Source organism: Arachis hypogaea, chromosome 11 (genome assembly GCF_003086295.3).
Source record: "Arachis hypogaea cultivar Tifrunner chromosome 11, arahy.Tifrunner.gnm2.J5K5, whole genome shotgun sequence".
In the NCBI taxonomy this organism is placed as follows: Eukaryota; Viridiplantae; Streptophyta; class Magnoliopsida; order Fabales; family Fabaceae; genus Arachis; species Arachis hypogaea.
Window position 1 is genome coordinate 55,859,297 of NC_092046.1, and position 10,999 is coordinate 55,870,295.

Below are 10,999 nucleotides of genomic sequence, written 5' to 3' on the forward strand. Positions count from 1 at the left end.
AACCACTCGCCTGGAAGAGCTCCTCCCAACCTTCACCCTTCGCCCTTCGCCCTTCGCCGTCGTCACTCGAAACCACTTCTTCTTCATCTTCTTAATCTTCATCTTCGTCTTCATACTCTTCTTCTCTTTCTTGTTCTTCTACCAATCTTTCTGGATCTCTCTGTTCACCTTCGAGCTCCACCAAACATGGGCGACGGCAAGGTCAAGCTCGCCGACGATCTCTTCTCCTCCAAGCCCTCCGATTCCAAAGGTCTGATCGATTTTCCCTTCCAACGCTTCTTTTTTTTATTTTCTCGATTTTTTCTGTTGTTTTTACTTTTAGGGCTTTCCCTTTCCATTTTCATTTTCCCCTGATTCGTTCTCTCTGTCAATCGCATGCTCAACACGCATGTTCCTTCTTGGTCACAATATTAGCGTTGTTTGCGATGCTGTGGACGTACATGGTTTTTTTATGGAATGAAAAAGCCACAAAGGTGCACTCTGTTTTGGTTATGACTTGAGCATTGTTTCAGTTTGGGCTAAAATCGGAAAAAAATAGTGAGCACTCTGTTTTTGTTGTTGCTTCCATAGTTCAACTAGTTGATTTGTTCTCTTTGTTTGGTTCTTATCTGTTTTGATTTTAATTACATATAATGTTGATTTGTTATCCACCTCATGACTTGTTAGTTTCTTGTTGTTGGCCTATTATTTCTAAGTATCTAAGTTCTGTTCATCCAAAAAACACCAACCCCATTCATAATAACTCTCTAACCTACCATCCATTCCTACAACAGAAATTTAAGAGCACAACCTGTTTGAGAAAAGGTTTCACAGAAAATGAAACACGAGCCTCTTCATTTGTAACATAACACCATCTCTACTGTTATAGAGACTCTATATTATTGTGGCTGAGAAAAAAAAAACACTTATACATATCAATATTTTTGGCAATGGAAGATTCAAGCAAGATACTAAGAAGATCTATTAATTGTTTTCTTCAAAACTATCACTATTTTACCTCAACAGTAAATGCGGTAAATCATTTTATTGTGAAGCAACTTCTCATTTTAGTTTTCGTGATTTTTCATGCCTAAACCTAACAGGGCTAAAGCTCAGGATTCTTGATTATATAGATGTTTAAACTCTGGAGTATCTTTCTCTAACAATAGCTATATCACCTAATATTTGACTTAAATGTGAAATGAAACCATGATAAGCATATGCATATAGGCATCGCTCGAGTTATTGTCATTCTAGTCGCTCAATTCAGCTTAGTCAAGCTATTGGTTCTATCCAAGCAATTGCCAAGGCATCAAAAGATCAAATTCTGGAGAACACAAACCTTTCTGCTGAGAAGGCAGAGATGATTTCAAGGTTTCTGAGGGACTCCAAGTTTTACTCTTCTCCCAAGTTTTACAACAATAAATAATAATGGAAAGTGAGTATCTCCTTCTAATTCCTTTATCTGGTTAGCTTCAATGAGTCAACACATAAGGTATTAACTGATTATCAAGCTGCTGCAGTGACTCTCTTAGCGCTATTATCAGCTGCACCTGGTGATGTGAGTATTACTTATCATGCTTGCTTGCTTGTTGCATTTTGTTCATCTATTGGCTAAGCTTGATTTTAGAATAATAATGTTCATCTCTTGGTTGCTATTCTTGATTCTTGATTTTCGTTATGATTTTTTACTGCTTCTATTTTTTCCTGTTTTGTACTTGATTTTTGGTTCTTGATTTTTCCCTGCATCTATTTTTCATTGCTCATTTCTGTTCTTGATTTTTGTTCTTGTATTCTGTCTGCATCTATTTTTCACTGTCAGTTTCTGTTCTGTTCTTGATTCTTGATTTTTGTTGATTTTTCTATCTGTAAAGTTATGAATTTTGGACTATTCTGTTTTAATATATCTATTGCTAACATTTTGAACTTGTTCTTCTGATCCTAATGCATTGGCCAAATGGCAGATACTCAACCGATTGCATGATAGAAATGAGACTATGTACTATACGGTATGTTCAGAGTTTTCTGCCTCATTCCTTTGTTAACTAACCAATTTAGGCAGAGATATTGATTGATGATTATTTAGCTTTCAATATTTTCCGTCCTTACAAAATGATGAAGAAAGTGATCAAGGTCTCTATAACATGTGGCATGTAAAACTGCATAGAATTTAAGACAAAATGGTATGCTACTGTTCCAACTAACATTTGCTGTTCTTGAGATGTCAAAATATAATGTCACTCTACGTCACTAGCAGAATCCCAACTTGGTTTGGGGGCACTGAATGATGCAGCTCACTTCCCACATGCAAGATTTAGTTTAACTGTTCAAGTCAGTTAGAAAATGATCCCACATTCAGTTATATCAACCGAAAAAGAATCAGGCCTATTAGTAGAATTGAATGGAACTGAGTAATTCAACTCATTATTACATTTGTCATCGAATTCTATTGAGACTCAAACTCTTTTTCCCTTTCCCTTCCTCTCATTCCCTTCTTCTTCTTCCTACCCTAGACCCTAAACATTTACCTTACAGAAAAGTATAGGTTTTTAAAGGTAGTGTAACATTGGAAAATGAATTTCCAGGATGCATGAGCAGCAGAAAAGCATTATTATCAACAGAGCATTAATAAAGAGGGTAAAACAAGATATAAAAGCTGTGAGTAAATGTAATTTAGAATAAATTGAGAGATAAAGCAGGCACAGGAAGTTTGGTTTTGGTGTGAACTTTGTTTCAGTTGTGCCATGTGTGTGTTCCGAGTTTTGGTTAACTTTTTCTTTCTTTGATAGGCGAGGGTTTTGGAATTGTTCAATGTATATTGTGTGTTTAGTCAAATTGAATTGCTGATATATGCAGAGAGTGTGCTATCCTGCAATACCAATGGAAGCCCTGTCATCAGTGGGGTCTGCAATAGAAAACTGTTTAATTTAATTTTAAGCTGCGCAGGTTTAGCTTTTGAATGCATTATTTTAGCTATCAAATTTAATTTTGTTAAGAAAATTGCTTACCCTGTCTCTGTTTCTGTTGCTGTTCTCATTTACTTCAGATTATAATTAAAATTGCTGCCGAGAATGGTGTTCGAAAAATTTTGATTGGACAGTAAGTATCTTAATCATTTGAATTTTTCAATGAATCTTTCTAAAACAAATATGAAGAACTTTGTAACACAAGATGGCAGTAAATGACATCATCATAAGGATAAAAAATCTTTGATGGACTAGTGCATCACCTTATTGTTCACAATCCTCTAGTGTGTATTATTATTAGCATGACTCTCTTAATAGAAATTTAGGACAACTTATCTTTCTAATACGGGAAGGTATATTGTCAACACCAGCTATTCCTGCTGTGATAAGGAAGCAGAAGGCAAGCCAATCTAATTAACCCCTTTTTATCTTAGTCCTGGTGCGTTGGGTTATTTTTTGCTGTAAAATATGTAATGATTCCTATTTATTGATTGATTTATTATGTTTGCAGACTGATTTGAGGTTCCAGAACCTTGCTGTCCTTGCTTTCCACAAAGCTGCTGAAGCCTACTTGGTTGGTTTGTTTGAGGACACCAACTTGTGTGCCATCCATGCCAAAAGGTCACCGTAATGCCCAAAGACATTCAACTTGCTCGCCGCATCCGTGGTGAACATGCTTAGGCTGATTGATTTCATGCTTCTTGATCGCTTCGGAATACACCTTGTGTTACTAGTTTAGTATTGTTCAAGTTTCCTATGCCATTGTATAGTTCTTGACAACCTTTTAGGTTTCAATTGATGTCTTTAGAATGATTATTTTGGTTATGGTACAGTAGATCATAGAAAGATACTACAAATGGAATGATTTGATTACTGGTGTAAGACAGTTTATTTTGGATTTAGCTCTTAATAATTAATATTAACTTTGATACAATTCTGAATGTGTTGGGTATTTGATATGTGAACTTCAGTAGAATTTCTTTCTCAACATGACAGCAATGATAGAGCTTTGTAATTTAACGGTCGTATCTCTTGTTATTGCCACGCTTTAAAAGCGTGGCCGTATCTATCCCTATTGCCACGCTTTAAAAGCGTGGCTGTATCTCCCTCTATTGCCACGCTTTAAAAACGTGGCCGTATCTTCCACCTTTGGCCACGCTTTAAAAGTGTGGCCATATCTTCCACCTATGGCCACGTTTTTAAACGTGACAATCTATAAAAAGCGTGGCAAAGAAAAAAGCGTGGCGATAAGTTTGAAAAAGCGTGGCGACAGAGCAACCGCCACCCTTGTAGAGGCCACCCTTTCAAAAGCGTGGCGATAGCTGAAAAAGCGTGGCGAAAAGCTATCGCCACGCTTTTTTCAGCTTTTCGCCACGCTTTAAAAGCGTGGCAATAGACATATTTTCTTGTAGTGTTTACTTTAGCACATCATTAACTCTAAGCGGAAAACAATAATGTCCTTAATTTGAATCTTTGGTTAGCTTAGACTAGTGAGAGTGCTCATGAATTAAGTGTGGGGAAAATGGGTTTGGAAACATTTGGTTTGAGAATTGAGTATGTTAGAATTTTCTGAAAAGAATAAATGACCATTTGTACCCATGAGAGATGAAAACGCTGACATTTGTACCCATAAAAGCTCGAAACTAATCTTGTACCTATGATAGATGCTGTCCATGTGACAAAAGTGCCCTGGCTTGGATCTAAGCTTGGTTCGTGGGTTTCCAAACCTACGTGGCACTCCCAAACCCCCCCCCCCAAATCTGAGCCAACCATTCACCATCATCATCTTCATCTTCTTCACAATCATCCCCATCCATCACTGTCTCTTCCTAGCCACCATAACCTCCATCACCATCACCTCAGCACCGCCACAGCCACCTCCCTTCACCACAACCTCTGGCGACAACCCACACTGCCGCGCCCCTTTCTCTTCTTCTTCCCCTCTTCTCACCTCCGTTGAGCCCAGAAACCACATCGCTAACTCCTCCTCTGGCCACTCAAACCCTTCAATTTCTCATCAACCTCTTTATACGGAACGGCACACCGATTCTCGGCCACTCTATTCTTCTCCTCTAGCATGTTAATTGCAGACTGTTTCTTCCTTGGAGGTGTTGGAAGCTTATCAGCAATGGCCATTGAAGGATTTAGACATGCCAACAACTCCTCCACACGATCCTCAAGATCCATATCTCCATGAATCCTAGCAAAATTTCGAAGAGCCTCCCAAATGTCATCTTCAGGCTGAAATGGCTTACTCTCAATGAACTCCTCAGCTTCATTCAACTGACCGGCATTACCCAGAATGTTAATAACCTCCATGTAATGCTCCATGGTGAGAACAATTCCATACTCCTTCATTGATTCAAAGTGCAATAATCCTTCCTCTACAGCTTCTTCCCTTGCACACGCAGCCAAAACCAATGCAAAAGTTTCACTCTCAGGCCGTATCTCTGCCTCCTTCATCTCCTGAAAAACCAACAAAGCATCATCACCATCTCCATTTTCAGTGTATCCAATGATCATCAAGTGCCAAGAACTCATGTTTCTCTTTGGCATTCGTCAAACACCTTGCATGCAATATTCATGTTACCACATTTTCCATACATTCCAATCAACTTATTGTTCAATTCAACCTCCCCTCGAAACCTCGATCTTCTCAAGAACTCATGAACCCTTTTCCCATACTCAAGCGACCTCGTACCCTTGCACAAATTCAACATGGCGAGAAAAACACCATAATCAGCAACAGAACCTCCGTTTTCCCGTGTCTTCCATCCCCTGCATTTTTTCCTGAGTTCTGTTTCTTTCATTATATTGCTTTTAGTTCATTTTGATTAATTTGGTTAGTTAGAAATGCATGTTAGTGGATTTAGGTTTATTTTGATTCATGCTGGTGTTTGAAAATTTTGCTGTTTTGGTGGAGAGGATGAGCTGGCGCTGTGGTTTCTAGGCTCAGCGGAGGTGAGAAGAAGGGAAGAAGAAGAGAAAGGGGCACGGCAGTGTGGGTTGTCGCCGGAGGTTGTGGTGAAGGGAGGTGGCTGTGGCGGTGCTGAGGTGATGGTGATGGAGGTTATGGAGGTTATGGTGATGGTGATGGTGAAGAAGATGAAGATGATGATGGTGAATGGTTGGCTCAGATTGGGGGGGGTTTGGGAGTGCCACGTAGGTTCGGAAACCCACAAACCAAGCTCAGATCTAAGCCAGGGCACTTTTGTCACACGGACAGCATCTATCTTGGGTACAAGATTAGTTTCGAGCTTTCATGGGTACAAATGTCAGCGTTTTCATCTCTCATGGGTACAAATGGTCATTTATTCTTTCTGAAAATGTGAAAGAAATGTTTAGGACATGTTCATGCATTCAATAATTTAATCATATGCATTAAGAAAATTAGAAAAAAATAAAATAAAATAAAATAAAATAAAATAAAATAAAAAAGAAAAAAAAAAGAAGAAAAAGAGAAAAAGAAAAGAAAAAGAGCAAATAAATAAAAGGGGACAAAATGCCCCAAAGTAAATGGTGAAAGCGATGCATATGTACTGTACTCAAAATTAGGATGCATGAATATGTGGAAAACATGGTTAATGGATAGTCAGATGTGGTATTATGATTACATGGATTGTCTAAAGTTAGGTGGAAAGTTTAAGTTAATTAAGGATTCAGATTTTAGTCCACTTGGCCAAATACAATCCTACCTTGACCCTAACTCCATTACAACCCTTAAAAGACCTCTTGATATGTATATCTGTGCATTAATTCTTTGTTGATTGGTAGAAGAAAAGCAAGCCTTAGAAATCAAGGTTAGTAGAGAATTGAGAGAGTCGAACCTTAAACACTTGAGTGATTAGAGTGTATACACTTCCGGTGAGGGTTTGATGCTCGATTCTTTATTCCCGGCTTTCATGAGTTATCTTCTTCTTGCAAGTCTATTTGTACTTCATTTTTATGATTTGAATTAGTGAAATCCAGGTCATATTTATTCCTGAAAGATTTATTTACTTTTGACCAAGTAGGTAGAAGTATTTTTGCATTTAGTTGCATTCATATAGATAGGTTGCATTTCATAAGTTTTACCATTCCTCTTCACTCTTATAGCTTCTCTTGAGCTTAGCATGAGGACATGCTAATGTTTAAGTGTGGGGAGATTTGATGCACCACTATTCTGCGGTACATCTTGTGCTTAATTGAGTGGATTTTATCCACTATTCTCACACTTGTTCATGTAAATTGCATGTTTTACATTTTCCTTCCTAATTCTGTGCTATGATTGAAAACATGTTTCCTGGGCCTTCAAATTACTAAGTATTAATCCTCTCTTATTACCATTCGATGCCTTGATATGTGTGTTAAGTGATTTCAGGGTTTATAGGGCAGGAATGGCTTAGAGGATGGAAAGGAAGCATACAAAAGTGGAAGGAATACAAGAAACTAAAGGAATTGCTAAGCTGTCCAACCTGACCTCCTGGTACTAAATTGACCATAACTTGATCTACAAATATCCAAATGAGGCGGTTCGCATTGCGTTGGAAAGCTAACATCCGGGGCTTCGCAATGATATATAATTTGTCATAGCTGCCCTGAAGATAGGCAACACGCACACGTGACCTGGCAAAAACTCAATCCGCGCGAACGCGTGGCGACACTCACGCGTGACTTTGCCGGGTGCTGGACGTATCAGAAATCGCTGGGGGTGATTTCTGGGCTGTTTCTTGCCCAGTTCTCGGCCCAGAAAACACATATTAGAGGCTATAAAGTGGGGAAATATATTCATTCAAAAACACAACATTCATACAACATTCATAATTCACAATTTTAGGTTTTAGATGTAGTTTTCTAGAGAGAGAGGCTCTCTCCTCTCTCTTAGGATTTAGGATTTAGGATTTCTCTTAATTTTAGGATTGCTTCTTCTCAATTCTAGGTTCAATGTTCCTTTGATTTATGTTTCTCTTCTACTTTTATTTGCTCTATTACTTTAGTTGCTCTATTTCACTGGCTAATTACTTATGTTGCCAAATTGGCTTATAAACTCTTCATGTTAGATTTGAATATTCTATTTAATGCAATTTGAGGTAATTCAGATTTATGATTACTTTCTTCTATTTATGATATAAATAATTTAGATTTTTCCCCCTTTGCTTTGGTTAAGTAATTGGTGACACTTGAGTTGTCAAACTCAGTTGTTGATTGAAAATTGGAATTTGCTTATTGATTTGGATCCCTCTAAAGCTAGTCTTTCCACAGGAGTTGACTAGGACTTGAGGAATCAAATTAATTAGTCCACTTGACTTTTCCTTATTTAGTAAGGGTTAACTTAGTGGGAGCAATAACAATCCTCATCACACTTGATAAGGATAACTAGGATGGGATTTCTAGTTCTCATACTTTGCCAAGAGTTTTTATAGTTAGTTTGTTTCCATTGCCATTTACTATTGTTGTTTCTTATCTTAAAAAACCCAAAAAGATACTTTTTTTCCATAACCAATAATAAACACACCTCCCTTCAATTCCTTGAGAGACGACCCGAGGTTTAAATACTTCGGTTATAAATTTTATTGAGTTTTGTTACTTGTGACAACCAAAACTTTTGTACGAAAGGATTCTCTGTTGGTTTAGAAACTATACTTACAACGGAAATTTATTTGTGAAAATTCTTTACTGGCAGAAAATCAGTTCGTTCAATACACATGTTCATATAGTTGTATATATATAATTTACTATGTATATTTCACTATTAAAGTAGACAATAATAATTGTTATACTTGGTTTTATATATAAATTAAATGTACGTTAAAAAAAGAAAAACATCTCTAATTATGGGGATATATTCCCCTATATATAATACAGACACTACAACAGACGCGGTGGATGCCTGCACCGAACTTCCTGCGGTGTCACAAACCGCAGCAACTTGGGGTGGATTGCTGCGATTCATCTCCAATTTAGCCTTCTGCCACCGAATCGATCTGCTTTTGTGTCGAACCCACTAAACCCGCCGCTAACCCCAAACCATCTACTGATATTATAACCCAATTTCACCCCATGATACCCAAAATAAGGTTCTGATAAACCCGCCAAAGGAGAGTGCAGAGCGCGCGAAACCATTCCCTACTCTACGGTGGCCCAATCTGTGACCGTGGAGTCTCCTGGCTGTCGATCCATCCTTCTCCCTCCTGCCATCGACCCTTTCTAGAATCAGATCTGTAGCTCAGATTCTTCATCGCGCGAACACACAAGGGGCAGAGGCACGAAGCACATCTCCCCGCGCCCATCCTTGTCGACGTTCTCCTCCGGACACCACTAACAGCTGCATTGCACTTCCTATTGCCGATGGATCCATATTCGACTAGCTTCGTGGTTTACAAACCTTGAAGAGGTTAAAGTAAATAAATAAATACCAAATCTTCCTCACAGCAGCCCCAGTCGCGCGTACATTCCCAATCCTCCCATAGTTGAATCCTTATTTTCGCTTTTCACGTGGTCGGTTCTGAGCAGCGTAGTCAGTATTGTTGCGCCCTTGGCTCCCTCACGGTCGTCAGTCAAATCCTCTTCCACACGGTCATCGTACTCGTTGAGGTAACAAGTTCCAGCTCTTTTATGCTAATAGTTATGTTCCTCATATTGGGTCAGTTTTTTATGTTGGGACCTGAGCATTTTTAGTTGAATGGGTGCACTATGTATCAATGCTATTATGAAGAAATCACATTACTTGACATCCGCTGGTCACAAGTGTCAATTATATTAAGTAAAAAAATATTCTCTTGGTTAAAAAAATCTGTAATCGTTACACTTGCTAGGAATATGAACATTGATAACGGTAATGGTGAATCTAATGGAGTAGATGTTGCTCAAGCAAAGAGGGAATATTAACTTTAGGCATATTTTCTTAATTAATTCTGTTAGGATTATTAATGATGGATGTTAACTTTAATCATAGTTTCTTAATTAATTATGTTATGATTATTAATGATGGATGTTAACTTTAATCATAGTACCTTAAGTAAAAATATATGGAATTTAATACACATGTGATAAATAGCAATATCAAAAATGGTAATTAATAATCTAATGCAGTAGATGTGGCTCATGCACATAAAGAATTAGGAAAACTAGTAATTTATTTATGCTCTGTATACTAGGTTTCATTTTTCCAACAGAATATCCTATGGCTTTATTAGTGTCTTTGTCCATTAACAGCTTTCCCTTTGAAATATAATTTGATTCTTCTAATTTACATGTAGTTGGATCATTTGGAAAAAGAGATACTATTTATATAATTAATATATGTACATATATAGAATGGTTTTTACTATCTTGTTACATAGTTAAAATGTGAGTAATGCTATTAGCCTAAGACGCGGTGGTTTCGTTAACAGATTGTAGATGTAGATAATTTTAGCTAATATCCACTGTTTAGTTATGGGAATTTAATACGACATAGAAGGTGAAGGAGAAATAGCGGATATTTGTTGGTTAATTATTCTATTCTTCCATGAGGAATTAATCTTTTTTGGCATGATACATGTGTTTATACTAGAATTGTAAGATGCCCAGGAAAGCTCGCTTCAAGAAAGGCACAAGAGTGGAGCCACCACGTCAGCAGACTCCAGCTGTACCTCCTGTGTCTTCACCATTCGATGATGATGACTGGCTCATCCCTCCGCCCCCCAATAATGGTGGTGTCTCCGTAGCGGCTCTTCTGCAACCCTTTCGTCCACCCAGGAGCGAACCAAGACCTGAGCCACAAGCCGCTAACGGTTCACAAGTGACAGAACCTTGCAATGAAGACATTGACCCGGAGGCGAACGAGGTAGATTCGTTTGATGAACACATTGACAGGATGTTTACTGCTGCTGATGCTGCAAAGTGCAAAGGATGAAAGACTACTGAGTTTTGGGATATTGATCTCATTGGTAACAAGTGTTGAACCATAAAACTTTTTAGTTGATCAGCTAATGATATTGTTATGCTCCTTACATGTTGGGCACATTGAGCACATAAATAACATTTTTTCTTCTTTATTGATAGATTCTGAAGGAATAATCAAGCAAGCTAAA

General features: G+C 37.9%; 1 pseudogene; it reads right to left on the reverse strand.

The window, feature by feature from the left end:
• Positions 1-4,922: 4,922 nt before the first annotated feature.
• LOC112721385 (pentatricopeptide repeat-containing protein At2g15690, mitochondrial-like) lies at positions 4,923-5,755 on the reverse strand (annotated as a pseudogene).
• Positions 5,756-10,999: the final 5,244 nt, after the last annotated feature.